A 12,371-nucleotide genomic window follows, 5' to 3' on the forward strand; every position below is an offset into this window, starting at 1 on the left:
TTTCATCTCTTTAGGAGAGCAAATGCTTGATTAGCTTAATCTATAATTGCTTTATCCAGCTGCCTGGCTGTGCGTCGTACCAAACTACTAATCATTGCTCTAATGCTATGGCGCACAAACACGTTTCTTAACAAGAAAACATTCCACCAGTCCAGGTGATAGAGCTCGGGTATTGATGCTTACTCTCTCATTGCATCGGGAGTTGTGGTATGACAGAGTGGAACTAGCAGAGCTGGCTGCCACGCCCCACCTTATCATTGCTACATAAGAAATTAGGACATCAGAACTTGCCATGCTGGGTCAGACCAAGGGTCCATCAAGCCCAGCATCCTGTTTCCAACAGAGACCAAAACCAGGCCACAAGAACCTGGCAATTACCCAAACACTAAGAAGATCCCATGCTACTGATGCAATTAATAGCAGTGGCTATTCCCTAAGTATAATTGATTAATAGCCGTTAATGGACTTCTCCTCCAAGAACTTATCCAAACCTTTTTTGAACCCAGCTACACTAACTGCACTAACCACATCCTCTGGCAACAAATTCCAGAGCTTTATTGTGCGTTGAGTGAAAAAGAACTTTCTCCAATTTAATCTTAAATGTGCTACTTGCTAACTTCATGGAGTGCCCCCTAGTCCTTCTATTATCTGAAAGTGTAAATAAGTCACATCTACTCGTTCAAGACCTCTCATGATTTTAAACACCTCTATCATATCCCCCCTCAGCCGTCTCTTCTCCAAGCTGAAAAGTCCTAACCTCTTCAACCTTTGCTCATAGGGGAGGTGTTCTAGTATTGACTTCTTAGCAGGGCCTTCCTTTAGGCCACTGCGCAGTCTGTCTCTACATCTATTAACACTGAAGACTGTATTCTTGGTGGCGATATGCTCGGCTCATCAGATCTCCGAACTACAGGCGCTGTCATGTCTGGGAACGTTCCTCCTATTCACTCCAGGAACGTTGCAGCTTCACACCGTTCCCTTCCTTCTTACCAAAGGTGGTCTTGGAGTTTCACCTGAACCAGACTATCTCCTTACTGTCCCCATCAGATATTAGGAATTTGTGCTCTTTAGCTTCCGATTCATGCTTTCTTCTTTTGTGAAATGGATGACTGCTCTTTGGTTTGTAAAGAAAGCTTGGAGTGGTGAGTGTGGGGGAGGAAGGAGACCTTCATTCATTTGTTGCAGGTAGTATCGCTTTAATTGTGCCGGTGATTCCATCCTGACTCTGCTCTTACAGAGGTAAGAGTGCACTTGCCTGAGGGCGGCACCAGAAGGTTAGAGGGCCGCTTAAAGTGCCTGTCCTGGGTGGACTCCTGACAAAGCCCTTCCATCGAAACTTGCAAAGAATCCAATCCAGAGCCAAATTTTGAGTGTACTAGTGATAACCAATTCCTGATTTTGGAACGCATCCGGTACTTTAGAAACCTAAACGTGTACCTGGATTAATATCAAAGACCGCACTGGACTCGGTGAACATTGCCATCATAGCTGGTGATTCGATTATTACGAATGTAGATAGCAGGGTGGCTGGTGGGCGTGAGGATCGCCTGGTAACATGCCTACCTGGTGCGAAGGTGGCGGACCTCACGCGTCACCTAGATAGGATTATAGACAGTGCTGGGGAGGAGCCGGCTGTCGTGGTACATGTGGGCACCAACGACATAGGAAAATGTGGGAGGGAGGTTCTGGAAGCCAAATTTAGGCTCTTAGGTAGAAAGATTAAATCCAGAACCTCAGGGTAGCATTCTCTGAAATGCTCCCTGTTCCACGCGCAGGTCCCCAGAGGCAGGCAGAGCTCCGGAGTCTCAATGCGTGGATGAGATGATGGTGCAAGGAAGAGACATTCAGTTTTGTAAGGAACTGGGGAACCTTTTGGGGAAGGGGGAGACTTTTTTCTGAAAGGATGGGCTCTACCTTAACCAGAGTGGAACCAAGCTGCTGGCACTAACCTTTAAAAAGGAGATAGAGCAGCTTTTAAACTAGATCAAGGGGGAAAACCGACAGTCACTCAGCAGTGCATGGTTCAGAGAAATGTATCCTTGAAGGGTACTAATGAAACAGGAGAGTTAGGGCATCCCAACAGAGAGGTTCCATCAAAAGCAAACATAGTCCATATGCCTGTATGTAAAAAATCACCAAAGCTAATGATTTCCGAATTATCCCAAACAACTGAAAAGCAGGTTGTTAATACAAACAAAATAACACACTTTGAAATGTCTGTATGCCAATGCCAGAAGTCTAAGAAGTAAGATGGGAGAGTTAGAGTGTATAGCAGCAAATGATGAGATTGACATAACTGGCATCACAGAGACTTGGTGGAAGGAGGATAACCAATGGGACAGTGCTACATCAGGGTACAAATTATATCGCAATGATAGGGAGGATCAACTTGGTGGGGGTGTGGCACTTTATGTCCGGGAGGGTATAGAGTCCAACAGGATAAAGATCATACAAGAGACTAAATGCTCAGTAGAATCTATACGGGTAGAAATCCCATGTGTATTGGGTAAGAGTATAGTGGTAGGAGTATACTACCGTCCACCTGGACAAAATGGTCAGACAGATGATGAAATGCTAAGAGAAATCAAGGAAGCAAACCAATTTGGCAGTGCAATAATAATGGGAGATTTCAATTACCCCATTATTGACGGGTAAATGTAACATCAGGACTTGCTAGAGACAAAGTTCCTGGCTGTAATAAATGACTGTTTCATGGAGCAATTGGTTCAGGAACCAATGAGAGAGGGAGCTATTTTAGATTTAATTCTTAGTGGAACGCAGGATTTGGTGAGAGAGATAATGGTAGTGGGGCCACTTGGCAATAGTGATGATAACATGATCAAATTTAAACTAATAACTGAAAGGGGGACAATAAATAAATCTGCAGCTCTAACACTAAACTTTCAAAAGGGAAACTTTGATAAATTGAGGAACATAGAAAAAAAACTGAAAGGTGCAGCTGCAAAGGTTGTGTTCAACAGGCATGGACATTGTTTGTTTAAAAATACAGTTTTAGACGCATAGTCCAGATGTATTCCATGCATTAAGAAAGGTGGAAGGAAGGCAATACGATTACCGGCATGGTTAAAAGTGAGGTGAAAGAGGCTACTTTAACCAAAAAAAATCTTTCAAAAATTGGAAGAAGGATCCATCTGAAGAAAATAGGATAAAATATAAGCATTGTCAAGTTAAGTGTAAAACATTGATAAGACGGGCAAAGAGAGAATTTGAAATGAAGTTGGCCGTAGAGGCAAAAACTCATAATAAAAACTTTTTAAAATATATCCGAAGCAAGAAAACTGTGAGGGAGTCAGTTGGACCGTTAGATGACCGAGGGGTTAAAGGGGCTCTTAGGGAAGATAAGCCCATTGCAGAAAGAACGGAGATGATTTTCAAGGGTATTGAGTCAGATGAACTGAACCAAATCACTGTGAACTTGGAAGATGATGTAGGCCAAACTAAAGAGTAGCAAATCACCTGGACCGGATGGGTATGCATCCTAGTGTACTGAAGGAACTAAAAAATGAAATTTCTGATCTATTAGTTAAAATTTGTAACCTATCATTAAAATCATCCATTGTACCTGAAGACTGGAGGGTGGCCAATGTAACCCCAATATTTAAAAAAGGCTCCAGGGGCGATCCGGGTAACTATAAACCAGTGAGCCTGACTTCAGTGCCGAGAAAAATAGTGGAAACTATTCTCAAGATCAAAATTGTAGAGCATATAGAAAGACATGATTTAATGGGACACAGTCAACACGGATTTACCCAAGGGAAGTCTTGCCTAAAAAATCTGCTTCGTTTTTTTGCAGGGGTTAATAAACATGCAGATAAAGGTGAACCGGTAGATATAGTGTGTTTGGATTTTCAGAAGGCGTTTGACAAATTCCCTCATGAGAGGCTTCTAACAAAACTAAAAAGTCATGGAATAGGAGGCGATTTCCTTTCGTGGATTACAAGAGGTTAGGGCTGTTCAGCTTGGAGAAGAGATGGCTGAATGGGGGCTATGATAGAGGTCTTTAAAATCATGAGATGTCTTGAATGAGTAGATGTGAATCAGTTATTTATACTTTTGAAGTAGCACATTTAAGACTAATTGGAGAAAATTCTTTTTCACTCAACGCACAATTAAACTCTGGAATTTATTGCCAGAGGATGTGGTTAGTGCAGTTAGTATAGCTGTGTTTAAAAAAGGATTGGATAAGTTCTTGGAGGAGAAGTCCATTACCTGCTATTAAGTTCACTTAGAGAATAGTCACTGCCATTAGCAATGGTAACATGGGATCTTCTTAGTGTTTGGGTAATTGCCAGGTTCTTGGGGCCTGGATTGGCCACTGTTGGAAACAGGATGCTGGGCTTGATGGACCCTTGGTCTGACCCAGCATGGCATGTTCTTATGTTCTTTTCTATTGAAGCTCTCCTATATTATAGAGGTAGAACGTAGGTAACTGTGCCTCTTACTAAAACAATGGCCCCATCTGGAAAGAGTTTTTAACTTGTCTTGGATATCTTGTTCATTACATTCAGAATGAGCAGCAGCATAGAATGTAAGTCGAAGGAGCTTAGGATATTTAATCTCCAATAAAACTTTGCTTTGCTAGGCCTGAATGCTTGTTTACATCCATGCTTTATTTTTTTCCCCCTAAATAGCCCAGTGTCTGCTTTTTGGCTCTTTGTATTAAGTACATTAGTGATACCCTAGTGAATTAGGGATGTGAAAACATCAATAGTGCAGCTGGTTTTTGCATTACCTGAAAAATGATTAACTATTTAAAAAAAAAAAAAAAAAAGCTCAAATTCCTCTACAAAAGTCAATAACTGTAAATCTGTAGTTTATAAACAGTAAAAGATCTGGACAGAGCCAGTTTGATTTTGTGAAGTCCTGAGCCCTCTTAGACGCAGCGTTAGGTGTCCAGCGAATGCTGTAACCGCTCCTGGGCTCTAGGGTCGGCTTTCAGACCTCTGCGGGCAGCTCTGCAGGTTTGCTTGAGGAGAGAGTATATTCATATGCTGTCTCTTTTTGAAAATTGCCCTGGGGAAATGTGGCTGCAGAGGTTTGCACCTCCCTTTTTCTGCAGATGCTTTTGTTTGGGGAAAATGTGCAGAGTTTTGGGGGTTTTTTTCCTTTGAAAATGCAAAACTTCATACAGTGTTGCCTCCCCTGGCCCAGAACGCCCAGTTTGGAGGAACAATGTGCATCTACTTTGACAAATGGGTACGGGTTATGACCTTACAAAATTACTCCCACATAGGGCAATGTTTAACAGCCCGGGTAAGAGAGGTCGCAAATATGCATGCAGATTACAGCAGTTTTCACAGCAAACTCGCGCACAGATTATCCCCAAAACCACCCGCGCACAATTAGACCTGCTAATTTGGACGCAGATATTTTTTATTTCCAGGAAAATTTACCCCCACAGGCTTTTGAAAATCTCCAAATGTACACAAACCCCTCCCCCAATTCTGCCTCCAGGAACGCCTCCACTCTGTGTACATATAGGACACATGCAGGGCTGGCATGAACAATTACTGTGCTGCCCTCCCTCCATTCATTCAGTCTCTGTCCCAGGCCAAATCAAAAAAAGCCCAACTCCCTCTAGCAATACTACCCCTGGGTCTTTATCCCTTTCTCCAAAACCCCTGGCCAGTGCAAGGGTATTATGTGCCCTAGGCAAATCTTACAGCCTTACCCACCCAGCCCTCTCCATATTTATAATAGATTTTGCATGAAAAACATCAAAGTACAGTATTCAGAGGTAAAAATATCACACATTTGCATGCACTGCTGTGGTGCCAACCCAGAAATCCCTGTAAAATAATTCCCAATACCATATGAGTTCCTATCGTAACGCATGTTGTGTGTTTGACCCTCAGAAAGCCATGAGTACACTGAATTGCAATTATAATATAATAAACCTCCCATACCAAAACAGCATTGAATGCAAGCACTCAAACAATAGCAAACCTACCTATGAAAAGGCAACCCTGCAAATACTGCACCAGTACATTTCCTCTGTTTATACTCGCAGAACACAAACAGACCCTCACCAAATATACTTTAATGGTTTCTTTAATCTAAATAGAAACATGCAGGCAAAAACTGAACTAGAAACTGCAACAAGGCAGACTCTCTGTGCAGTGCAGCAATGGAAAAACAGAGCCTTCAAACATCAAACAATGAAATCAAGAAATATAAAACATAAATAATCATAATAGTAAAAAAAAAACCAAAAACTAATAAATTCAAACAGTAGATGAATAGAAGATCGAATAATGAAAAACTCCTATACAATTTCCCAAACCCCAACATATTTGAAAAGAGCAGTCAATAACACCTGAAAAATAAAACGAAGGATAAAATAATTCACATTCTCCACACTTGGGGATTTCCAGTTGCTCTGCGATTGTCATGGATTAATGAGTAGGGTGCACAACCTCCTTCTCTCTTTTTTGTGTACAGTATATATATCTACATGCATACACATATATATATATATATATATATATGTTCTCACACACCCCCCCGGCTGTCTCCAGTTCTTCTTTGGCTGGAATCTGCCAGTTGCCTTGGGACTTCCTCCTTACTTCAGCTGCTGGTAGCCCCATTCTCTCACACACACACCTAACCACCCCCAGGCAGGCTCCCATGGTCTTCCTCCTTTGGTGGCCCCGCAGGGCTGGCAGAATGGGTTGTGCACGTGCCTCTTTTATTCTTTTCTTTGTCGCCAGTGGGATGGGGTCCTCCAGCAGCCTCATGGGCCTCTTTGCTGCCAGTGGAGTGACGTTCACTGGTGGTCTCATGGGCCCTTTTTTTTTTGCCATCAGTAGGAGGAGGGAACCTGTTCTGTTGCTCCTCCTACTGGCCCCTTGATATTAAAAATTCATGTGGCTAACACATCCTCGCTGCTGATCTCGCCATGAGTTTCGAATACTGCGGGGCTAGCAGGAGGAGCAGGACAGGCTCCCTCGCTTTTTCTCGGCTGCCCCTGCTGCCCCATCTCCCCATGTGCGCCACCCTGTGCAATTGCACGAGTTGCACACCTGCTAGCGCCAGCCCTGGACATATGTGCCAGACACATCTGTATGTCTGGCAGTTTTATAGCAAAGCCATTTCTGCAGGCAAAAGCCCCTGTCTCAAAAAAGGTAAAGCAGAGTTAAAAGGCTGGAATGGCTCCCCTGCAAAGAGAGGTTAAAGAGGTTAGGGCTCTTCAGCTTGGAAAATAAGCTATTGAGAGTGGATTTGTTAGAGGTGGTATAGAACAGGGAAATAGGGAAGGGTTATTTACTCTTTCAGATAGTCCTAGGAGTAGGGGACACAATGAAACTAACAAGTAGCAAATTAAAAACAAATTGGAGAAAATTTGTTTTTTTCCCAAGCTATGGAATTTGTTGCTGGAGGATGTGATCAAGGCATCTAGCAAAGCGGGGTTTAAAAGAGATTTGGAAAAGTCCATAAACCGTTATTAGGCTGGTGGACTCTGGGGGAAAATCGTCGCTTATTCCTGGGAGTGAGTAACAAGGAAATGTATCTATTCTTTGCCATCTGCTGGGTATTTCCTAATGACCTCTATTGGTCACTATAGGAGACAGGATGCTGGGCTCGATACCTTTTGATGTGACTCATCATGTCATACCCTGTGGTCTTAGATAATCATAGGGAGGTAAATTTTAACATAAGAGTATCCCTTATGCATGCAGGATTCAGTCTGTGCACACAAACACACACATACACAAATTATTCCCACAGGATCATGACTTGTTAAATCTAAAAAAAAAAATGCAAGCTTTTTATATCAAAGAGCTATGTTAGGCGCCCTAAGGACTCTCTAGCTCATCCCTGCATCCTTCTCTCAGAATTGGAGGAGTGGTCAGCGATGCTTGCATTAATAACAAGGCAGCATTGTTCTAAAGATACAATTTAAGTGGTTTATATTAAAGCAGAAGGAGCACCTGGGAACGCATACGGCTATGCACTGGAGTCTTCAGTGCTTAATGGCAGATCTCTCCCATATCTGATGTGCAGGGACTATAAATGTCTCTTCAGTGAGCGGTGTGACAGCAGTCCCAAGGATGAATGTACTGCTGTGTCCTCGCTAGTTTGGTTTTGGGATTGGCTGGTGCACTGTTAATCGTAGAAGGATTTATTGAGTATGTCAGCGAGCGGGCTGTGGGCTGTGAGTCATAGTCAGGGTGTTGTGGTTTGGCTCTCTGTGCTAAAATATTTATAATAAATTCTCAGAGAGAAGGCCTGCTGTTTGTGTTGCTTAGTACCGGGCAGGTGAGCGGAGCTTTATGCTTTAGCCTGCTTTCTGCATTTTCTTTTAGGCTGTGTAAGACCGAGTCCCTAGGAGTCGGCAATGGCAGACTCTGAGGAGGAGGATGGAGCCTCGGGCATTGCTGAAGGCTGTGGTCGCATTGGGCTCTGGATAAGAGCTGCAGTTAGCGTCCCATACCTCGAGAATTACTGCTGGTGGGGGGAGTCTGGACTTTTGTGGGGAAGGGAAGTCAAGGATGGGGCAATACCAGGATGATCATGAGTGAAGACTGTTGGCGGCAAGAAAGGTTGAGTCAGATGCCAGTTGGGATTCAATAATTAGAAACGATTAGATGGCCAAAAAAAGAGAGAATTAAGTACTTAGGTACATGTCTACCAAACTAATTTCTCAAGATTAAGCTACATCAGTGGTTTATGCTGGCGTAGGAATTCAATGGCTTGATAAGTCAATAGTGACTCATAATCTGATGGCTGAGAAATTCCCTTGCGAGTAATGTGAGATGTCGAGGTTATATTGCAGTCCAGGTAGCTCTGCGGTCAGAGCTTTGGGATTCATCATGCATAAAACATCCCCAGCAATCCATCGGCCGTGCAATCTGTCCACAAATCTGATGCCCAGCGAATAGTCTGGTCATGGTTGAAAATGCTGCCGGAGGCAGAGCCTCTGTACATGGCACTGGTTAGCTGCGCTCCCACTGTCCTTTTATGTTATAACTGGACAGGTTAAGCGGAGCATTAAGAGTCGGACGAGATGCTAGAACTTATTATGAGAGCAAACCATTGCTCTGCTGCCAGCCCACCTCAACACGACTTTCACCAAATCTATCTCCATGGGCCTCAAGTTCCAATCACATCTGAGTAATAAAAAAATTACAATATGTAGACATGAAGGGGAATATTGTAAGGAAGGAAAGATGGACAGATGCCAGAGTTTCCAGTTACAATGCATTGGATTACTTACGCCTTTTTAAGTAAGGATAAGTAATTAGGAATATGATCAGACTAAAGGACATTTTGCACCTAAAAAAAACCTTTCAAATGCTTGCTCAAAACTTACTTTTTTCAATAGGCGTTTGGGTAGGTCTGCAGGGTTATTTGCTTTGTAATCCTGTTTTGAAAACTGTGCGCTTTTGGTTGTGTATTGATTTTGTTCTGTTTTTATCACATTTTATGTTAAATTTTTGTTCTGAATGTGCAGTTTTGTAAGTCACGTGGAGCTTGGCACCAGTTGACTAATGCAGTCCCTCCTTACAATAAAACCTTTTTACTGGCCAGCCGGATGGCTCAGTTGGTGAGTGCTGTATCCTGCCATGCAGGTAGTCGCTGATTTGATCAAACCAGCGACTACCTGCATGGCACTGTACGGCACTAATTACTTGCCGGCCGAGTCGGCTCGTGCTGGGGATGCTGTGGAGACAGAATTCACAGCTCCTGGTGGGGAGGGAAGGCCGACACCTGGTCAGCAGTATTCCGAGCGGCCCAGGACCATCGCAGCAATTAAACATAAGTTGCAAGGAGATGTAAAATAGGGGGAGAAATTATCTGGTGGTTGCAAATGAGATCCCAACTTAGGTTCTAATTCAGTTGCAAAGGAGCACAGGGAGAAGAAAATAATCCCTTCAAAACCCCATTTTAGCTGTTAGGGATCAGTTTTCAGAAGGTTTAACTGCCTCGCTTTGGCAGTGAGCCAGATAACATTCAGCCTTTTAAAAAATGTTCCCATGCTGACTCTTTAAATTTGCCCACACAAATTCACAAGGTGGCCAGATTTATCCAGGCCAAAAACAGGGGGGCCCTAAGTCGTTCATGAGACGGGGTTATGACTCTTATTTCATTTTATATCTTTTATCTAAAGTGCCTGAAAGGTAGAATATAAATCAAAGATGTGTGTGTGTGTGTGTGTGTGTGTATGTATATATATATATATATATATATATATATTTTATAATATATATAAATATAACGGGGTAGATTTTAAAACTTGTGTGGTGGGGCCGCTTGGCAATAGTGATCATAATATGATCAAATTTGAATTAATGACTGGAAAAGGAACAGTGTGCAAATCCACGGCTCTCGTGCTAAACTTTCAAAAGGGAAACTTTGATAACATGAGAAAAATTGTTAGAAAAAAACTGAAAGGAGCAGCTACAAAGGTAAAAAGTGTGCAAGAGGCGTGGTCATTGTTAAAAAAAATACCATTCTAGAAGCACAGTCCAGATGTATTCCACACATTAAGAAAGGTGGTAAGAAGGCAAAATGATTACCGGCATGGTTAAAAGGGGAGGTGAAAGAAGCTATTTTAGCCAAAAGATCGTCATTCAAAAATTGGAAGAAGGATCCAACAGAAGAAAATAGGATAATGCATAAGCGTTGGCAAGTTAAATGTAAGACATTGATAAAAGAGAATTTGAAAAGAAGTTGGCCATAGAGGTAATAGCTCACAGTAAAAAGTTTTTAAAATATATCCGAAGCAGAAAGCCTGTGAGGGGAGTCAGTTGGACCGTTAGATGATCGAGGGGTTAAAGGGGCACTTAGAGAAGATAAGGCCATCGCGGAAAGATTAAATTATTTCTTTGCTTCTGTGTTTACTGAAGAGGATGTTGGGGAGGTACCCGTACTGGAGAAGGTTTTCATGGGTAATGATTCAGATGGACTGAATCAAATCACGATGAACCTAGAAGATGTGGTAGACCTGATTGACAAACTGAAGAGTAGTAAATCACCTGGACCGGATGGTATACACCCCAGAGTTCTGAAGAAACTAAAAAATGAAATTTCAGACTTACTAGTAAAAATTTGTAACCTATCATTAAAATCATCCATTGTACCTGAAGACTGGAGGGTGGCTAATGTAACCCCAATATTTAAAAAGGGCTCCAGGGGCGATCAGGGAAACTACAGACTGGTTAGCCTGACTTCAGTGCCAAGAAAATATAGTGGAAAGTGTTCTAAATATCAAAATCACAGAACATTATAGAAAGACATGGTTTAATGGAACAAAGTCAGCATGGCTTTACCCAAGGCAAGTCTTGCCTCACAAATCTGCTTCACTTTTTTGAAGGAGTTAATAAACATGTAGATAAAGGTGAACTAGTAGATGTAGTGTATTTGGATTTTCAGAAGGCATTTGACTAAGTTCCTCATGGGAGGCTTCTAGGAATAGTAAAAAGTCATGGAATAGGTGGCGATGTCCTTTCGTGGATTACAAACTGGCTAAAAGACAGGAAACAGAGTAAGATTAAATGGAAAATTTTCTCAGTGGAAGGGAGTGGGCAGTGGAGTGCCTCAGGGATCTGTTTTGGGACCCCTACTTTTCAATATATTTATAAATGATCTGGAAAGAAATACGACGAGTGAGGTAATCAAATTTGCAGATGATACAAAAATCACAAGCAGATTGTGATAAATTGCAACAAGACCTTGTCAGACTGGAAAATTGGGCATCAAAATGGCAGATGAAATTTAATGTGGATAAGTGCAAGGTAATGCATATAGGGAAAAATAACCCATGCTATAGTTACACAATGTTGGGTTCCATATTAGGTGCTACAACCCAAGAAAGAGATCTAGGTGTCATAGTGGATAACACATTGAAATCGTCGGTTCAGTGTGCTGCGGCAGTCAAAAAAGCAAACAGAATGTTGGGAATTATTAGAAAGGGAATGGTGAATAAAACGGAAAATGTCATAATGCCTCTGTATCGCTCCATGGTGAGACCGCACCTTGAATACTGTGTACAATTCTGGTCGCCGCGTCTCAAAAAGGAAATAGTTGCGATGGAGAAGGTACAGAGTAGGACGACCAAAATAAGGGGAATGGAACAGCTCCCCTATGAGGAAAGACTAAAGAGGTTAGGACTCTTCAGCTTGGAGAAGAGACGGCTGAGGGGGGATATGATAGAGGTGTTTAAAATCATGAGAGGTCTACAACAAGTAAATGTGAATTGGTTATTTACTCTTTCGGATAATAGAAAGACTAGGGGGCACTCCATGAAGTTAGCATGTGGCGCATTTAAAACTAATCGGAGAAAGTTCTTTTTCACTCAACGCACAATTCAACTCTGGAATTTGTTGCCAGAGGATGTGGTTAGTGCA

At 42.3% G+C, this 12,371-nt stretch overlaps 1 protein-coding gene across 3 annotated transcripts in view; it reads left to right on the forward strand.

Moving 5' to 3' along the window:
* The window catches only part of PAK3 (p21 (RAC1) activated kinase 3), a 295,456-nt gene that overhangs the window by 234,170 nt on the left and 48,915 nt on the right, over positions 1 to 12,371 (forward strand). The gene's annotated exons all lie outside the window — the stretch shown is intronic.

This window comes from Rhinatrema bivittatum, chromosome 6 (assembly GCF_901001135.1).
Source record: "Rhinatrema bivittatum chromosome 6, aRhiBiv1.1, whole genome shotgun sequence".
In the NCBI taxonomy this organism is placed as follows: domain Eukaryota; kingdom Metazoa; phylum Chordata; class Amphibia; order Gymnophiona; family Rhinatrematidae; genus Rhinatrema; species Rhinatrema bivittatum.